At 42.4% G+C, this 12090-nt stretch overlaps 1 long non-coding RNA gene across 1 annotated transcript in view; it reads left to right on the forward strand.

Annotated features, from left to right (window-relative positions):
* LOC137632547 (uncharacterized) overlaps window positions 1-11163 on the forward strand; it is a 51039-nt gene extending 39876 nt beyond the window's left edge. Inside the window, exon 3 of the long non-coding RNA XR_011042060.1 lies at window positions 10382-11163. This is a non-coding gene — a long non-coding RNA (uncharacterized lncRNA). The remainder of the gene's footprint in view (window positions 1-10381) is intronic.
* The last annotated feature ends 927 nt before the right edge of the window (window positions 11164-12090 follow it).

The following is a 12090-nucleotide window of genomic DNA, read 5'->3' on the forward strand; positions in this document are numbered from 1 at the left end:
TGTTCAGCATACCTTTCCGATCTCTTCGCTACACTCTGGTGATGGGGCGTCTGATGATGAGGCGGCACACCTGGATCCCTCATCAGACGTGGATGAATCCAAGTCTTCTCCACCTTCTATTGATTTTCGTAAGGTCTTGGCTCTGTTTAGGGAGGTATACCCAGACCACTTTGTCTCTGCTATTCCCCGCTCTCCGCCATCTGAGTTTTCGCTGGGCATGCAGCCAGCTAAGTCTACCTATACTAAGCTAGTCCTAGCAAGGTCCTCTAAGAGAGCGTTAAGGATCTTAGGGGAGTGGTTGCAGACTAAGCAACACCTTGGAAAGACTTCGTTCATGTTTCCTCCGACTAAGCTCACTTCTAAAGCGGGCGTTTGGTATGCCACAGGAGAGGAACCAGGCTTGGGAGTACCTGCCTCTGCCCAGGCTGACTTCTCAAGTCTGGTAGACTCGCCTCGTAGAACAGCAATGAGGCGCTCTAAGGTTTGCTGGACCTTCTCAGACCTTGATCACTTCCTAAAGGGTGTTTTTAGAGCATTTGAGATGTTCAACTTCCTAGACTGGTGCCTGGGGGCCCTCAGCAAGAAGACCTCCCCTGCGGACAAGGATTCTGCCATGCTATTAATGTCCTGCATGGATAAGGCCATTAGAGATGGATCTGGCGAGCTTGCGTCGATGTTTGTGTCAGGGGTTCTTAAGAAAAGGGAACAGCTATGTACCTTCCTTTCCTCCAGCATTACACCTTGTCAAAGGTCTCAACTCCTTTTCGCTCCGCTCTCGAAGTTCCTCTTCCCCGAAGAGCTGGTTAAGGACTTGTCTGCTGCCCTGATACAAAAGGACACACATGATCTTGTAGCCTCATCGGCTCGTAAGACTAAGGTTGCTACCTCAGTCCCCAGGACTTATCGCACCCCAGTGGCTGATTCTCCTGCTACGAGGTTCATACCGCCCTTTCGTGGTAGAGCCCCCAGCCGAGGAAGCTCCCGTCCAGACTCTTCCAGGAGCAAGTCTAGGAAAGGTTCCAAGGCTTCTAAAGGAAAAAACTGACTCTCCGCATCTCCAGACAGCAGTAGGAGCCAGACTCAAGAGCTTCTGGCAAGCCTGGGAAAAGAGAGGTGCAGACGCCCAGTCTGTCAGTTGGCTGAGGGAGGGTTACAAGATTCCATTCTGCCACAAACCCCCTCTGACCACATCTCCCATCAACCTCTCTCCCAACTACAAAGAAGAGGACAAGAGGCTAGCGTTGCACCAGGAGGTGTCGCTACTTGTGCAGAAGAAGGCAGTGGTTATAGTCCGGGACCATCAATCCCCGGGCTTCTACAACCGTCTCTTTCTGGTGGCCAAGAAGACAGGAGGTTGGAGACCGGTGCTGGACGTCAGCGCGCTCAATGCGTATGTCACCAAGCAGACGTTCACGATGGAGACGACGAAGTCGGTCCTAGCAGCGGTCAGGCAGGAGGACTGGATGGTCTCGTTGGACTTGAAAGATGCCTACTTTCACGTTCCTATTCATCCAGACTCCCAACCTTTCCTGAGATTCGTTTTTGGAAAGGTTGTCTACCAATTCCAAGCCCTGTGTTTTGGCCTAAGCACAGCTCCTATGGTGTTCACGCATCTGATGAGGAATATAGCAAGATTCCTCCACTTATCGGACATCAGAGCCTCCCTCTACTTAGACGACTGGCTGTTGAGAGCCTCCACGAGTCGTCACTGTCTGGAGAGTCTCAACTGGACTTTGGACTTAATCAGAGAACTGGGTCTGTTAGTCAACATAGAAAAGTCTCAGCTCATTCCCTCCCAATCCATTGTGTACCTGGGAATGGAGATTCGGAGTCAGGATTTTCGGGCTTTTCCATCGGCCCCAAGGATAAGCCAAGCCCTAGATTGCATCATGAGCATGCTGAAGAGGAGCAGTTGCTCGGTGAGACAGTGGATGAGTCTCACAGGGACCCTTTCATCACTGGCCCTGTTCGTCGAGCTAGGGAGACTCCACCTCCGCCCTCTTCAATTCCATCTTGCAGCTCATTGGGACAAGAGTTTGACTCTCGAAGCAGTCTCTATCCCAGTCACCAAAGAGATGAAGACCACTCTCTTGTGGTGGAAGACCAATCTCCTTCTCAGGGAGGGCCTATCGTTGGCTATTCAGACCCCCAATCTTCATCTCTTCTCAGATGCATCGGACTCGGGCTGGGGTGCGACCTTGAACGGACGGGAATGCTCGGGAACGTGGAACGAGGAACAGGGAATGCTCCACATCAACTGCAAGGAGCTACTAGCAGTTCATTTAGCCCTGCTGAACTTCAAGTCCCTCCTGCTAGGCAAAGTGGTGGAGGTGAACTCAGACAACACCACAGCCTTGGCTTACATTTCCAAGCAAGGAGGGACCCATTCGAGGAGCCTATACGAGATCGCAAGGGACCTCCTCATTTGGTCAAGAAGTCAAAACCTCACTTTGGTCACGAGGTTCATTCAGGGCAACATGAACGTCTCAGCAGATCGCCTAAGCAGAAGGAATCAGGTCATTCCCACGGAATGGACCCTCCACAAGAGTGTGTGCAACAGACTTTGGACCTTGTGGGGTCAACCTACCATAGATCTGTTTGCCACCTCCATGACCAAGAGACTTCCGCTGTACTGTTCCCCAGTTCCAGACCCTGCAGCAGTTCATGTGGATGCTTTTCTGCTGAACTGGTCCCATCTCGACCTTTACGCATTCCCACCGTTCAAGATAATAAACAAAGTCCTGCAGAAATTCATCTCGCACGAAGGGACACGGCTGACGCTGGTTGCTCCCCTTTGGCCTGCAAGAGAATGGTTCACAGAGGTACTTCAATGGCTAGTCGACATCCCCAGGACTCTACCTCTAAGAGTGGACCTTCTACGTCAACCTCACGTAGACAGGTTGCATCCAAACCTCCACGCTCTTCGGCTGACTGCCTTCAGACTGTCGAAAGATTCGCTAGAGCTAGAGGCTTTTCGAAGGAGGCAGCCAGTGCGATTGCCAGAGCAAGAAGGGTTTCCACTCGTAGAGTCTACCAATCTAAGTGGGAAGTCTTCCGGAGCTGGTGTAGAACCAATTCAGTATCCTCTACCAATACCTCTGTGACCCAAATAGCTGACTTCCTATTACATCTTAGGAATGAGAGATCCCTTTCAGCCCCTACGATTAAAGGGTACAGGAGTATGTTGGCTTCAGTTCTCCGCCACAGAGGTTTGGACCTTTCTTCCAACAAGGACCTTCAAGACATCCTTAAGTCTTTTGAGACTTCTAAAGAGCGTCGTCTATCCACTCCAGGCTGGAACCTAGACGTAGTCTTAAGGTTCCTTATGTCACCTAGGTTCGAACCTCTCCAGTCAGCTTCCTTCAAGGACCTTAGCCTCAAGACTCTTTTTCTCGTCTGCCTTGCAACAGCTAAGAGAGTCAGTGAGGTTCATGCCTTCAGCAAGAACATTGGTTTCACGACCAAATCTGCAACATGTTCTTTTCAGCTCGGATTCCTAGCAAAGAACGAACTTCCTTCACGTCCTTGGCCTAGATCGTTTGAAATACCTAGCCTCTCCAACATGGTAGGTAACGAACTAGAGAGAGTTCTTTGCCCTGTCAGAGCTCTCAAGTATTATCTTAATAGGTCTAAACCTATTCGAGGACAATCAGAAGCCTTATGGTGTGCCATCAAGAAACCTTCGAGGCCCATGTCCAAGAACGGGGTTTCGTATTATATAAGGCTTCTGATTAGAGAAGCCCATTCTCACTTAAAGGAGGAAGACCTTGCATTGCTGAAGGTAAGGACCCACGAAGTAAGAGCCGTAGCTACTTCGATGGCCTTTAATAAAAACCGTTCTCTGCAGAGCATAATGGATGCAACCTATTGGAGGAGCAAGTCAGTGTTTGCATCATTTTATCTTAAAGATGTCCAGTCTCTTTACGAGAACTGCTACACCCTGGGACCATTCGTAGCAGCGAGTGCAGTAGTAGGTGAGGGCTCAGCCACTACATTCCCTTAATCCCATAACCTTTTTTTAACCTTTCTCTTGAATGCTTTTATTGTTGTTTTTATGGTTGTTACGGTAGGCTAAGAAGCCTTCCGCATCCTTTTGATTTGGCGGGTGGTCAATTCTTTCTTGAGAAGCGCCTGGGTTAGAGGTTGTGTAGAGGTCCTTTAGTAGGGGTTGCAGCCCTATATACTTTAGCACCTTTGAGTTGATTCAGCCTCCAAGAGGAACGCTGCGCTCAGTAAGGAAGACGAACTTAAAAAAGAGGCAGAGTAACGGTTCAATTCGACTTCCTTACCAGGTACTTATTATTTCATTGTTATTTGAGATAACTGTTATATGAAATATGGGATACTTAGCTATCCTTTAATCTTGTACACTGGTTTTCACCCACCCCCCTGGGTGTGAATCAGCTACATGATTATCGGGTAAGTTTAATATTGAAAAATGTTATTTTTATTAGTAAAATAAATTTTTGAGTATACTTACCCGATAATCATGATTTAATTGACCCTCCCTTCCTCCCCATAGAGAACCAGTGGACCGAGGAAAAATTGAGGAGGTGTCAACAAGAAGTACTATAGTACCTGGCCACAGGTGGCGCTGGTAAGTACACCCCCTTCTAGTATTGTGATAGCTGGCGTATCCCTCCATAGAATTCTGTCGGGCAACGGAGTTGACAGCTACATGATTATCGGGTAAGTATATTCAAAAATTTATTTTACTTATAAAAATAACATTTTTTAATAATTTTTAAAAATTAAAAAATTGGCCTAGGTTAAATATTTCAATTTGGAAGACTAAACACTATTGGGGGGCACATATTAATTCTAAAAAAAATTAATTTGCACAAAAAAAAATATCTCAATACTGACTCTATGTTTGACTTTGGCAATCACCCATATTTAATTATTTTAAACCATCAATAATTTTATAAGAGTTAATATATAGTATTAATATTGGTTTTAGGTTAAAATGAGAGTGATTGACAGAGTCATTTAAAAAAAAAAAGAAATTTATTGCTTCTTATACCTCCGTGTTCTCGACCTGGACAAACCTGTCCGAGTCGAGAACACGGACCTTGCTTTTTAAAAAAAATATTAAAAATTAAAAAATTGGCCTAGGTTAAATATTTCAATTTGGAAGACTAAACACTATTGGGGGGCACATATTAATTCTAAAAAAAATTAATTTGCACAAAAAAAAATAGCTCAAAACTGACTTTATGTTCGACTTTGGCAATCACCCATATTTAATTATTTTAAACCATCAATAATTTTATAAGAGTTAATATATAGTATTAATATTGGTGTTAGGTTAAAATGAGAGTGATTGACAGAGTCATTTGAAAAAAAAAAAATTATTGCTTCTTATACCTCCGTGTTCTCCACTCGGACAGCACGTGCACATTGTTCGAGTCGAGACCACGCACATAATTTTTTTAAAAATTCGTAAAAAATATAAACAATTGGCCTAGGTTAAATATTTCAATTTGGAAAAGTAAACACTAATGGGGGCACATATTAATGCTAAAAATAATTCACTTCCATCAATAAAACACTTCGAAAAATCACTCGATATTTAGCCGTGGCAAACACCCATTTCCAGCCTTTTCCATGGCTTTATCTCACATATGGTACACTATAGTTGTAAGAACTATGCAATCATTCACTTTTTAAGTGGTTTTTCCTGTACACTTAATTTGCATGAACCGTCAAAAATTGTCCGAGTCGAGAACACACCATAAAATTATTTAGCGGGCACCCCAAACCACTCCATTGTTGTTTAGGCACTCCATATTATCACTGATTTTATGCCAATATGGCTATATTACATAACAAAACTTATCACAACTTGATCACGCCTTATTCGTGGTCATGGCACAATATATCCTGATGCCGAAAATTAAGATCGCGACCCCTTAAAATTGAAATTCTTACCTTGTTTACAAGCGGAGCGTTGGCGGGCAGGTTTGCAAATGGCGTCTAGTTAGGACCGCCCTCCCTCATACGTCATAGCTCTGACGTCATCCTAGGCTCGATCGTTCATTGGTTAATAAGACTGTCCGAGTCGAGACCGTGTCCGGGTCGTGAACACATCACCCTATCTAACGTTCACCGGGAGTTTTTCTTTTCGGAAGAAGGCTACGTGTCAGCACCTGAATCGTGTAAGACACGTAGTTCTTCGGGGGAAAAGGTGCTCAGTTTGCTTCTTTTCACACTTCTCCTTCCCCAGTTTGGAGAAAGGTCTATTACTTTCTTTTGAGGTCTTGCGACTACTGTTGACGGTATCTCACAGCATTGGATACGTTCAGTTCTCGCACAAGGCGCGCTTGAAATGTCATAGGGACTCTCCCAGGTCGCTCACAGGACTGCGGTTGATGCTCTCTCCCGGCCTTCGCCCACGCTTGAGTTGGCGCACTCGCTACCCCGCGAGTGTAGCTTTGGTCTGAGCTAAAAGAGGTCTATTTCATCTGTGTTTAGCGTTTACGATTCTTGGGGGGAGAAAATTTTCTCCTAAAGAGTCTAAGGACTACCATAGATCAAAGAAATGGTTTTCCGATTAGTGTCAGAAGGCATAGTTCTCCTATGCTTAGTAACGCTTCCTTGCAGAGATATGCTCGTGTTACGAGAAGAGTTAGAGCGGGTGCTTGTAGCAGTCTGGTCTCTCTCTTACAGCAGACGTCGTGCAGACACAGACGCAAGTTCTGGTCTCTACCTCACGCAGTCCCAGACGCAGACACCAGTCTGGTCGTATGTTGGACGCTAACAGTCAAAGTTGATCCTTTCAACAAGTTGTCCCATTTTCGCGGTCTGCGGGACGCGTGACTATCACTCATGCGTACGCATCCTACAGATGGACTACTCTCGGCTATCGGTTCAGTGTTTCCGTCAATGACCGGACGCGGTGCTGTCGCCTCCACGCTGCACGCTGTAGATTTACAACAAGCCGGGCACATACACAGCGCTGTACCCACATGACAAGGTGAACGCATACAGCACACTGACACCTTACGGAAATGCAACCACATGCGACATTATGGTCGCATGCTAGACGCATACAGTCAAGTCTTGTTCTCACAGCAGTTTAACCAGATTATTGTCTCTCCTTCGCGTCTCTCTGGGCTCGCAGCTAACTCACCCTCTTGTCAAGCTTTGGCTTTAAGTTTGTTGAACACTTGCTGATTACACACGAATCAGGTCTTAACCTCACAGCATGAGGTTCACATGGTTGACGCTTCTTTTCAACGCCTAGCTTTAATATCGGTTTCTTGCGACCGATATGGACGAGTTTTGGGAGGCGGTTCTAGATCCCGATTCTCTCTCACGACATGTTGAGTGTGGGTAGCATACTGGAACCGTTCTGGACTCATGCTGGGACCATGCTGGGTGCATGCTGGAAGCATGTCTTTAGTCCTTTTCCCCATGTCAGGATCACGAATGTTTTATGTTAAACCATCAAGCTTTAGGTCTAGCTGCCTCCAGTATTTCGGAAAACCCCTAAGATCTAGAGGGTTGTTCGAAGGAGACAGCTGGGGCTTTCGCTTGTACAAAGGACTTTTGCCTCAAGATTTTCCAACCCAATTAGAGTGCTTTATGGAGTGGTGTAGAGCTAGAGCCAGCTCTTCATTAGGTAACTCTTAACACAAGTGGCCTATTTTTTCTTAGACCTTCGAAGAAAACACATTTTCTTCCCTCCTCGACTATCAAAGGGTACAGGAGTATGTGGGCATCTGTCTTCAGATGCAGAAGATTGGATCTATCAAATAGAGACTTTATAGATCATCTCAGATCATTTGAGAGGACTTGGAGGCATCAGCAAGATGCTCCAGCCTGAAATTCAGGGTTCGTTTCTGGAGCTTCGCGGTAGTTACAGGTCCAACCCTTTACACTTTGTTTCTTTTTAAGGCCTAACTTTGGAGACTTTCTGAGTAAGTCTACCATAGTTCAGAGTCAGTGAAGTTCACTCTTTTAGCAAGAACATGGACTTCACATTGGTTAAGCCATAGGTACCTTGCAACCTGGATTCTTGGTTATTAATAAACATCTTTCTCATCCATAGCCTAAATTTTTCGGGATCACTATTCTCTTGAATTTGGTTTGTGATGGGCTGAGAAGAGTTTTTTTGTCCGATTAAAACTATGAAGTTTTATTGGTCAAGAAGCCTGTGCTATCCATGTCTAAACATTCTGTCATCTCGTATAGACTTTGATTACAAAGGTTCTTCCACACGGTTGGGTGACAGATCATAAGACGTTGAAAGAGTAAAGACTCACGAAGTTAGAGCTGTAGAAACTTCTGTAATTTTTAAACTAAACTGTTCTCTGCAAGCATCGCGTATACAGTCTTGTGAAGGGGTAATCCTGTATTCGTCTTGCTTTACTTTTACCGTGTCCAGTCTCTATGAAGACGTCTACGTTTTGGGATCACTTGCAACGAGTGCAGTAGTAGGTGAAACATTCTCCACTACATTTCCCTAAATTCCTAATACCCCTGTTCTTCTCTTGGAACTGTTATATATATTTTTATGATTGTACGTGAAGATTGGTCGGCAATCTTCAGCCATCTTTGACCTAGTCAGGTGGTCATTGTGTTCCTAGAGAGCGCCCGGTACAAGGGTATTAGTTAAGGTCCTGTCATGTTATAGGTGGTTGTACCGTTTGACAGCTCCTAGAGATCATCAGGCCCGAGTGGATCACTGGATCTCCTAAGGATAGCAGACAAAATGAGGCAGAGCATTGCTGTCGGCTTCCTTATCAGGTTAGAACCACTTAAGTTGTTTATGTAACTCTTAAGTGAATTTCCAATTATGCAGCTGTCTCTGACCCACCACCAATGGGTATCAATCAGCTATTATATAACCAGCGGGTAAGTTTTATATTTATAAATGATATTTTCATAATAAAATAAATTTTTGAATATACTTACCCGCTGGTTATATAAGATTTAGACCCACCCTCCTCCCCTCTAGAGACCATGGGACATAGAAAATCTGAATTGGTTGAGCATAGTTCTACCTGGGGTACCGCGAGGGTGCTGGGGTACACCTGGCTTATATGCGCTAAGCTGCGCAAGAGATTTTTAATTTTCTGCCGAGGCATCGGGGACTTAGGCTATTATATAACCAGTGGGTAAGTATATTCAAAAATTTATTTTATTATGAAAATATCATTTTGCAATCTAGGGCATCTTCTATGATGCTACTTATTTTATTTGATACCTAGCATTGAGTTCATGTGTACATTTCACATGTTATATTGCACCGTATTATATAATTAATTTCTTTCATTTTAGATACTATAGATTTATGTTTTTTGTGGTGTTATACAGCCCTCTTGATTTACTTTTCCATCCTTCCACCTCTTAGACATTTTAGTGACATTTTCCTCTAATATCACTTAATTTTAAATAGGCTTCATATACAGCATTGTGACAACTCTGGTCTTATTTTCCTTTGTATCTATCTTCAATGTGGGTATAAACAATAAAGTACTCAATGTTGGTCATTGATGAAAATCAGCATTTATTGAAGATTATTTCACTATATGATACATGACGTAATGTACAGTATATTACCTCTACACTTTAAAATGACCTTAAACTTTTCATGATTTAGTGTATTATGAATATAGTACAGTATGCCCTTTTCTTTTTATCTTACTGTTTTTCCACTTTTCTGATACCTACCTTTCCTGGATCATGGTTTCTTACATTTTGATAAGCTCAGTGACTGGTTCTTTAATTCTATATCAGATTTCACATTCTTGATTGGATTACTGCCATTTAAGCATCTAGTTCATATTAATTCTCCTCATCCAGCATACTTTAACAATAATTACATCTACAGATCCAGTACTGCTTTTTGTCCAGCATTAGTATCAGCCTTATACCTTGTGTATATTTTGGTCTTTTTACACTTTTTCCATCATTCTACATCTACTTTTACTTTCTTCCCTTTGCTCTGTTGAGATTTGGTTCCCTTCTTTTTAATCTTTGGCATCATCTCATTTTTCAGGAGTTTACTAGTAGTTTAGCAACCTCTTTCTGCTACACCCATGATGTTTCTATTTTTGTTTTTACTTTTGATACTGCCTGTACAATACTTTGAAGTCCTGTATGTTCCAAGATAACATATCTACTTCTTCTATGGCTTATAGTTCTACTCCAAAAAGATGCTGCCCCTCATCCTTATCCTTGTAGTGATTGATTTGCTCTTGATTATTTTGGAAGCCAAAAATCGCATTTTCCATTCAAATTTTCTAGAACGGACCATCTTTTGTGATGCCATCTGTTTCATCAAATGGATTATATAGAATTAAGTTTAGCTGTACTTCTTTTATCTAAATCAATGTGGCCATATTCCTAACTGTATTTCACTTCAATTCGATAGGATTGCCTACACATAGATGGGATACATGCTTTTGCCTTGGCATCCTGTTTGCAAGAAAAGTGGTTATACTTGTAGAATGGGGATGGACCAACACAGAAACATAGAAGACGAATGAAATAATGATGAGATGAATGCTTGCCAGAAGCACTTTGAGAGATGATGGCCGGGAGGGTATCCGGAGCTTGGCTATCGCACTTCACTACTGCTTAACCCGAACCTCCTGTGGTCGCAGTGAAATTGTTTTTATAGGGGCTCCTCAGTGGAGAGAGTCCAGAGAGGGAGTTAAAACTGTACTGTATAGCCAAGTACTACACTATAATATTCTTTTCTTCCTGTATAATTTTACCAATATTAATATACAGTCCTTTCTGTTCCCTGCTCCCAAGGCTGGTCTACAATCCTCTCCTATCCATTCGGTTTTTTTCACTTTTTAGATGTGTCTGCGACCTCTTTATGATTCTTCTGTTCATTTTATGTCATTTACTTTTACTATGGCTGCTCTGTAGCACTTTCTTTTTCCATTCCCATGTATCTTCCTCCATTACTGTGATAAATAATAAATGAAATGATGCCTATTGTTGATGAAAGCTAACCTGTATTTCAGATAACAGTTTAAAGTACTGTACCTGACACTCTCTAGATCTTTTATGATCATTGAATTTTGTACTAGTGTATCCTTCCCTTTTTATTTTGTATTATTGATGTCATACTGTTCCTTTATCCTGCTTTCATACATTCTTTTAAGCTCAGTGAAAGATTTTCTAGTTACATTCTCTATTGTACCCTTGTCCATGTCAATATTCATTTTTCAATATTTAACTTAGCCGGTGATTATATAGCTGCAACTCTGTTGCTCGACAGACAACTCTACGGAAAAACTCGCCAGCGATCGCTACACAGGTTGCGGGTGTGCCCAACAGCGCCATCTGTCGACCAGATACCCAGCTCTCAATGTAAACAAAGACTCAATTTTCTCTCTGTCGAGGTGTCGACAAGACGTACTTTACTCGCTGTTGCTAAACTGGAGTTTTTCACATCTATTTGGTGAAGTATTATATTCTAGTTTTGAGCTTTCGCTATGCAGGTGTTTTATCTTCATCTTAAATCTTGAACTCGTTTTGGATAGATTTAATTATGGTGACAAAGAGAGTATGGACTTTCTTTCACTTTTAAATGGCCGACCCTTCCCTTAGACAGAAGTGTGTTTAGGCTTTTAGTAATTATCTTATCACGTTATAGATTTTCCTCTATATATTTTATATCTCTCCGCCTTTATTAGGCCTCTTCGATTAACTTTCCATTTATTATAAACATATAAAAATAAATTTTAATGTTTTGTTTATATGCGACCTTTCCTGAGAGTAGGCGGTCCTAACTTGGAAACCGAAGTTAATCAACGTTGAGCCTTTTATATCGTATTAGCTTTTAAAGAGCTAAGGATTTAAAACTTTTTAAATGTAATATTTTATGAAAGAATTTCTTTGATAGTCTTCGTACTGTTTTCAAAGATGAACTAACGTTTAGTTTATTTATGCTACGCAGTTGTTGACGTTCAGGACGTTCAACATGCGCTCTATCGTTACGATAGAGAGAGAGTGTATCACGGTTTCACTTTGCAGTAAGAGTAAATCGATTCTGACGTTTTGTTCATTCTTTTTTAGCTTAAATGTTTTAAATTCTATTTTAAAGGAACTTTTTATTTGAAAAAC

The sequence above is a fragment of the Palaemon carinicauda genome, chromosome 41 (genome assembly GCF_036898095.1).
Source record: "Palaemon carinicauda isolate YSFRI2023 chromosome 41, ASM3689809v2, whole genome shotgun sequence".
Lineage (NCBI taxonomy): Eukaryota > Metazoa > Arthropoda > Malacostraca > Decapoda > Palaemonidae > Palaemon > Palaemon carinicauda.